An 8,331-nucleotide genomic window follows, 5' to 3' on the forward strand; every position below is an offset into this window, starting at 1 on the left:
TCCAGCCGGGGCTCCGGGGGCGGGGCCACAGCGCCGCTTTCGGGAACCGCGGTGGCCGGTTACTAGGCGAGATCACAGCGCTTGGAAACCGCGACGCCCCAGAGCCTAGGGCCGCCCCCTCCCTCTCCCCGCCCAGGTTGCCCCCCCTTCCCCGATGCATCCCGGGAATTGTAGTCCTTTCGATGCCAGCTGGGTCGGGGAGCACGCGGAGCTGGACCACAAGTCCCAGAATTCCGCACGCCCAGAGGGGGCCGAGGAGAGGCCGTTACCAGCGTCCGCGGTTTTGCGGTTCTCCCGCTGAGCAGAGGAAGACGCACCAAGGGCTACCGCTTGACAGCGCCCTGGCGTTCCCTAAGCGACTGAGGCGGCGGCCGGCGTGCGTGTGCATCTATTAAGAGCAGTGGAGTTGAAAAGAGAATTTGTGTGGCCCACCTCGAGAATTTCTTCTGCACCAGTCCCTGAGGGTTACTGTAGCTAGCTGACCGAAGCCCAAGTTTGTTTCCTACTTCAGTTTTCCATTTTGTTCAGGTGGGTTCTAATCTGTTAAAATGCGGTGCTGCCACATTTAAGAAAAATGCCGGGGGATGTGGTCTCCCTCTGCCCTAAGAACCAGTGCCTTCCCAGGAGCTACCTCCCAAGTTACTTGAGGATAACCAGATTTTGGAAATGGGAAGGCGCTCACACCACAACCAACCAGCCTTGGCCTTCAAACGCAGATGCCTGTGGCATTCCTCCTAAAACTGCCCAAAGTGAACTATGAATTCTGAAGTAGCCCATTTGGGACCAGTAGCCCAAACTGGGACCACAGCTGACCTGTGGGAAGAGATTTCAAAATCTCAGTGACTAAAAGACTGTAAAAGGATGATACAAAGGATTTTGGGAGCATGTCCTTTCTTTTCTGAGCTCAGTGTAATCGTTTACTAGTTCTTCAACTACTTCAAGCTTTAATATAGCCCTCTGAGTGGTAGGAAAGTCTCCAGAAGCGTAGAAGTGCCGGAGTTTGGATGAGCAGTCGCCTGCAGCAATGAAGAAGGTGTGAATTGGTTTCACTGTTATGTTTAAGGGAACAGGAATCGGCAAATATGTCAGGTGGCACTATGCAGATAAGGGCACTACCAAAAACAAAAACAAATTCCTGAAAAAGATTTGAGATATAAGCAAAAATATAAATGACCAGAAATGCCATAGCATGTAACAGTGCTGATGAAGTATAGAGACAATAAATTCTATATAGGAATCCAAAAGATGAAGAGATTTTCCAGTTATAATAAGTCAGGAAAGACTTCATGGAGGAAATAGGAAGTATAGGTAGAATTGAAATAAAGATAAATTGAAAGAACATTCTAGGGGCGCCTGGGTGGCTCAGTCGTTAAGCGTCTATCTTCGGCTCAGGTCATGGTCCCAGGGTCCTGGGGTCGAGCCCCGCATCGGGCTCCCTGCTCTGCGGGAAGCCTGCTTCTCCCTCTCCCACTCCCCCTGCTTGTGCTCTCTCTTGCTTTGTCTCTCTCTGTCAAATAAATAAATAAAATCTTAAAAAAAAAATTCTACATGGGTCTATGGAATAAAAGGATAGATATAGGAAAACATAGATTTAAAGACACTGAATAGAATTGGTGCAAGAGAGAATTCATGTACGATGAAAAGTGAACATAAGCCTGAAAGGTTAAATTGTGGATGGAGCTGAACCTAGAGGTTTGCACTATATCCTTAAAATAACAGAGAGTCGTTGAATTTTTTTTTCCTTGACAAGAATAAAACAGTAGTCTTAAGCAGAAATAAGTTTCACCAGGACCTGCCATTATCAGGTCATTATCCCCATGCAGAGCAAAGGGAATAAGCCAAAATACATGGAACCTGAAATACACCATTGGCTGCATGGAATGGACTTATGGAAGTGGACATTTCATAGGCTCTCAAGAAAGAGCAAAGGCCTGTCCCCTACAGAGGCTATACCGAATCCCAATAGATCTCACCCTTTTCCCTACTCCACCCTTTTCCAATATCTATATCAGGACAAAAAAAATGGACAAAATAATGCACAGCCACCAAACTATAGCTCTAAGAAGATCAACTCATTCCTAGATAAAGTGGGAAGAATATCAAGAATTAATACACAATGTATCAGAACGATTTGGAAAGAACTGCCCCATTAAGCAACAAAAAAAGGGGGGCATAGCCAAAGCAAACCAAATCCTCAAAGAAAGTTACATTATGTGAAAAAGATAAATGAAGAACCCCATCTGGAAGAAAGTTTATGTCAAAGAAGCAGATTCTCTACCAAAGAAGAATTTAGTTATAATATGAATTCAAAATATCAAAAGCTTAAAGATGGATACCAAAAAGAAAATCCAAGCCAAAGAAATAATCAAATGTAAACACAGTTTCAGATCTAATGAAAAGATATGAAACAACGGCGGGGGGGGGGGGGGGGAAAGGGGGGGGGGGGGGGCGAAAGCCTGGAAATCAAATTACCAGTATAGAAACAATACAACACTGGAAATTATCACAAGAAATGCAGAGGGAAAAGATATTCAAATAGAGAGATGATGCTTGAGAGAGCAAAGCTAATCCAACATACAGATCATTGGTATTCTTAAATTAGAGAAGCCAACAAATGGAACAGAAAAAGTATTCAGAAATAGAGTAACATATTAACCGAATTTGGGATTAAAGGGGTACAATGTATACCAGAAAAAAAAAAGATGACATAAAATAGTCTCCATGGAGGCATATCTTAACAAAATTATTTAACTTCAAGAATAAATAATACTTCGGGCGCCTGGGTGGCTCAGTCAGTTAAGCGTCTGCCTTTGGCTCAGGTCATGATCCCAGGGTCCTGGGATGGAGTCCCACATCCAGCTCCCTGTTCAGCAGGGAGTCTGCTTCTCCCTCTGCTCCTCCCCTGCTCATGCTCTCTCTCTTTCTCTCTCTCTCAAATAAATAAAATCTTTAAAAATAAATAAAAAATAATTTTAAAAATGTAGAAGTTTTGTGGCTCTACTGAAACACAAGTTATGTTTCCATCACATCAGGCTTATGGCAGTGGTGACAACGAGACTTGTAACATTTTCTGCAAGGCTGATGGAGTAGACTGGAAATAAAACTTTACAGTATCAGAAACAAGGAATAATATATTTTAGATCATTTGCCAAAATAGCAATCAATGTACTTGGCTACAATTTGACTTCTAGGGCCCTAAAGTAAATTGCTTGAAGAAATTGAATCCCAAAGATTACAGTTGGGTAATTTTTTTCTAAGAGATTCTTTTTTAAAAAGATTTTATTTATTTATTTGAGAGAGAGAGACAGGGAGTGAGAGAGAGAGAGCAGAGTGGGGTGAGGGGCAGAGGGAGAAGCAGACTCCAGGCTGAGCAGGGAGCTCAATGCGGGGGCTTGATCCTGGGACTCCAGGATCATGACCTGAGTGAAACGCAGATGCTTAACTGACTGAGCGGGGAATTTTTGAAGCATGTCCATATTTGAGAGGAGATCAAAGAAGCCCAACCAAAACAACTGTGGACTGACTGACAGTGACAACTGTGGATTGAACAAAAGTTCTTTTTAAAAGGACTGCTTTGGAGGTTATGATTCTTTGGAGGGACTAAGGTGATGGGCAGTGGAAAGAATCACATGCGAAATTCCTTAAATAAAAATCGACTTAAAAAAATTAAAAATAAAAATAAATTTCTCACATGAGAAGTCTGGAGATATAGCAGTCAGATACCCAGTCAGATACTGGGAAACAGATACCCAGAATCTTCCTGTCTTGTTGTTATACTACATTCAGCACAGATCTTCCACATCATGATTTAAGATGATAAACTTCAGTATTTACATTTGCATTCCAGCTAGCAGGAAGGAGAACAGAAGATGGGCACATCCTCTCTAAGGATATTTTCTGTAATTTTCATACAACACTGCTGCTTACATCTCACTGGCCAGAACTTAGAGGGCATCTAGCTGGAAGGGAAGCTAGACTTATACACTATATTCTTGGGGGCAGTGTGTACATTTAAAATCAGGAGTATTATACTAAAAAGTGGAAAAGTAATGTTGGTTCATCAGAAGTTTCTGCTATCACATTCATGGGTCCTTTTTGAAAAAACTTTCTGATGATGATATTCAGCCACCCAAGAAGTGAACAAATAATCAGAACTGGAGAAGTCATGGTAAAAAGATGGGAGATGAGCTTTGAATCAATTTAATCATTATTCAGTTTCACTTAAGTATTTTTTTCTTTTTGTTGTTAACTCAGGCAAAATTAATTGATACCTTTTTATTTTTAAAAAGCTGATCTAATATGATCCCATTCTCATGAAATTATTTCTATCCATCCAACCATCTGGCCCTGAATCTAACTGTATCTGTTTAGAAATATTATAGCTCTCCAAAACCTAACTGGTTATTTTCTGCAAAAGTGAGATTTAGGACAATGTATGGCTTTTTTCTTTGTATCTTTTTGATTGTTCAAAAATGTTTGAAATGAGCATGTACCATTTTTAGTAAAAAAATAAATCATTGCCCTTAAAATATGTGTTGATAATAAATTGTATTTTTATTGGAATAATATTTGGAGTCATTAGGACATACCCTTTGGTTGATCCATCCACACCCTCTTAAGTGGCAAGATCAAGGGCCTGTCAGATCACTGAACAGAGTTAGGACATATGAGTGTAGCTATTTAACCACAATTTATTTTCTCTATAAAAGCTAACCAATTCGTTTAGAGCTAGACCTTGCAGCCTTGACCTCATTAGCAATGAACTACTAAAAATTGACAATGATATTTTACCAGCTATCAACTAATGGGGTTAAAGTCCACATTTTTAACCAAGTAAAAGATTTAAAAATAGGACATTGAAAGATGCTCAACATCATTAGCCACTACAAAACTGCAAATCAAAACCACAAGGAGATACCACTTTACACCCCTGGAATGGCTATAATCAAAAAGAAAATTGCAAGCTTCAGAGAGAATGTGAAGAAATTGGAACCCTCACACATTACTAGTGAAGATGTAAAATGGTGGAGCTACTTTAGAAAACAATCTGGCAGTTCCTCAAAAAAGTTAAGCATAGAGCCGCCATGTGACCCAGCAATTCCACTTCTAGATATATACCAGGAGACGTAACATCCATCCACACAAAAACTTGTACATGAATGTTCATAGCAGCATTACTCATACTAGCGAAAAAGTAGAAGTAATCCAACTGTCCATCAATCGATGAATGAATAAATAAAATATGTTTATCCATATAATGGAGTATTATTCCTCAACGAAAAGGAATGAAGTGCTGATACAAGCTACAACATGGAACCTTAAAAATGTTCTAGACAAGGGGCGCCTAGGTGGTTCAGTCTGACTCTTGATTTCAGCTCAGGTCATGATCTCGAGCTCTGCATCAGGCTCTGCACTCAGCAGGGAGTCTGCTTGAGATTCTTTCTCTCTCCCTCTCCTCCTCCCCCTTCCCCCCCCACTCTCTCTCTAAAATAAATAAATAAATCTTTAAAAAAATTCTAGACAAAAGAAGCCAATCACAAAAGACCACATAATGTATGATTCCATTTATAGATAGAATGTTCAGAAGAGGCAAATCTATATAAACAGTAGATCAGTGGCTTTCGAGCAGAGTATGGGTAGGTGTGGGAAATGTGTGTGACCACTAATGGGTATGGGCTTTTGGGGTGGATGATAAAAAGGTAATAAAATTAGATTGTGATGATTGTTGCACAACTCTGAATATGCTAAAAACCATTGAATTGTACACTTTAAATGGGTGATTTTATAGTATGTAAATTTCAATAGGGCTAATAAAAATAAAATCAGTGTTTAACTTATTTTATTTGGTTGTTGCATGTTGATTTCCTGTATATTATACATCATAAGCATTTCCATGTAATTCCTTAAATGTCAATCATTTTTAGAGAATAAATTATTACTCATAGAGGAAAAGATTGATTTTTAAATTAAAGTTCATGGTTTTAATCTATCATCCAGAACCTATCCTATGTTTGATGTCTTTATAGGAATATTAAACATTTTGTGTAAACTATATGTCACATTAGAAGGTACAAAATGCTGGAGCTAAAGGAAATGGGCAATTACCAGTCATTCATGGAGAAAAGAACTTTTCAAGTTTTTTTCCCCACCTCTGTTCAAACATTTTTAACAAAGGATAAAGAGGGAGGCTCTATTGAACTCTAATAGACTAACTATAGTCTAAGATCAAATCAATAAAAAGTTTTCATGATTTTTCACTGAAGGTAGTTTCTCTATATTCTTTATTCAATAAAGATAACATGAAAGAACTAGATCAGACAAGTAAGAAAAGGCCTCTTTAATCCATGTTTGAAAAGGACCTATTCTAAAAAGCATTCCCAGATATCCTGAGTCTGTCTTTCAAATGTAATTACCTATGATTCTATGTAAAGTCTAATTTACAGTCTAATTGCAGACCAACTTGCAATGTACAGACATCTACAACTTCAGCACACATTTGATATTTCTTAGTCCAAACATGGGCCCTGGTACAATTCTTTTTTTCTGCTCCTGGTAGTAATTCAGTTATAGTGTTCCTTTCTAATAAAGCCCCCACTGAAACTCTAATGAGATCTCTAATCTCAAAGAGAAAATATGAAAAATTAGTCACATAACTAATAATATATGCGATACTTTGAGTACATTTTTTAAAGATGTTATTTATTTATTTGAGAGAGAGAATGAGAGCACGAGTAGAGGGGAGGGGCAGAGGGAGAGGGAGAAGCAGGCTCCCCGCTGAGCAGGGAGCCCCACATGGGACTCAGTCCCAGGACCCTGAGATCACGACCAGATCCGAAGGCAGAGGCTTAACCAACTGAGCCACCCAAGTGCCCTTTTCAGTCCATTTTGAATGTTTTAGGTCAGTTATAATAGGGGTCACATCTGGCTGTTAGATGTGGATCACCGTAATTGACATCATTACATATTCTTCCTAAGTGGAACCTATACGCTAATTAATGTGTCTCCTCTAAAATTTTTGCAGTATTTCCTAGTAAGAGCAATGAGAGGTTCCTATAGAAGATGTTAATTTGTGTTTCAAAACTTTAAAGATGTGTGGCGATCTCAATGGTAGGGAGGTTCCCATAATGATAATTTAATACTTATTACTAACTAGTAGTAGTAGTAGTAGTAGTTTTGTGCTAACTTCAGGTACACTTTTTGGAACATTGTTCAAGCTTACACTGAAGGGGAAATTGTAATCATGTCTACCTAAGAATCATAGGATTCTAGAGCTGGAAAATATCATAGAGATACCTTAATTTTATTAGTAAAGGAGGCTCAGGTGATGGTCAACAATGAAGATCCCTAACAACTTTATTGAACGCTTGTATAGTCAAACAGATAACTCCTCAGTACTCCTATGGGGAGGAATTAATAATGTTACACAGAAAGTATCATAGAATAGTATGATGGGGAAATGCTTTCAGTTCAGAAGATAAGGCTCTGGAGCCAAATTGTCCAAATTGTAATCCCTACTCTGCATTTAGTAGTCTTTTGGCCTTGGGCAGTTTACCTAATGTCTCTAAGCCTCGGTTTCCTCATTGGTAAAATGAACATAATGTACTTACCTCATAGGATTGTTGTAAGGATTGAATGAGTTAAATACATCTAAGGCAACCTGGAGCCCTATATGGACTCTCCCTTTTCTTATGGAGCAAAGATTCTGCGGGGCTATGGAGACATGCCCACCTAGAACCCATCACCTCCCTGACCTCTTATAGGCCAGACTCCAGCTATCGGAGACGATGGCCCTGAGCCCACTTACAGGGCTATCTTCTGGACTGCTCTGCTGGAATGTACTCTCCCAGATCAGAGGCTGACCTGAAGGGACAGCTTTTTGTGGGCTGCGAGAGCCATGTACCTGAAGCTGGGATACATGGACTGAGTGTCCACAAATTTGTGTGCAAGGCCCCTCATGGAGAGAGTAGGAGGTAGGACAAGAAGAGAGGCAGCCTGGAGGCAGGGGTCCATTTCTCCTCACGCTGCCACATTCTGGCATGGAACTCAAGGGATTCTAAGAATTCTGTGTTTGAATCTGTCCTTCCAGGTTGTTATGAAGGCACATTTGACAAGAGGAAAGAACATATTTGATATCTTGCTCGATATCTAACTTTTAAGTGTGTAGACATATGGAATGGACCCCTTTAGTATTCTTGCCTTGCCCTGATGAGTGTTAGGGAGTAAGCTTGGTGCCTTGCCCATAGTAAGCATTCAATACAGTTTAATTATTATTGTTGTTGTTGTTATTGTAAGTGACCCTTCTCACTTCTAGCAAAATACAATCTTTCTTTT

The 8,331-nt window shown here is 39.9% G+C and overlaps 1 non-coding gene across 1 annotated transcript; it reads left to right on the forward strand.

The window, feature by feature from the left end:
• The first annotated feature begins 2,928 nt into the window (after positions 1-2,928).
• LOC112821758 (small nucleolar RNA SNORA1) lies at positions 2,929-3,069 on the forward strand. Its single transcript, XR_003207538.1, has one exon. It is a non-coding gene; the product is annotated as a small nucleolar RNA SNORA1 (small nucleolar RNA).
• The last annotated feature ends 5,262 nt before the right edge of the window (positions 3,070-8,331 follow it).

The sequence above is a fragment of the Callorhinus ursinus genome, unplaced genomic scaffold (assembly GCF_003265705.2).
Source record: "Callorhinus ursinus isolate GAN/ISIS: 27379988/994484 unplaced genomic scaffold, GSC_fseal_2.0 scaffold10, whole genome shotgun sequence".
Taxonomy (NCBI): Eukaryota; Metazoa; Chordata; class Mammalia; order Carnivora; family Otariidae; genus Callorhinus; species Callorhinus ursinus.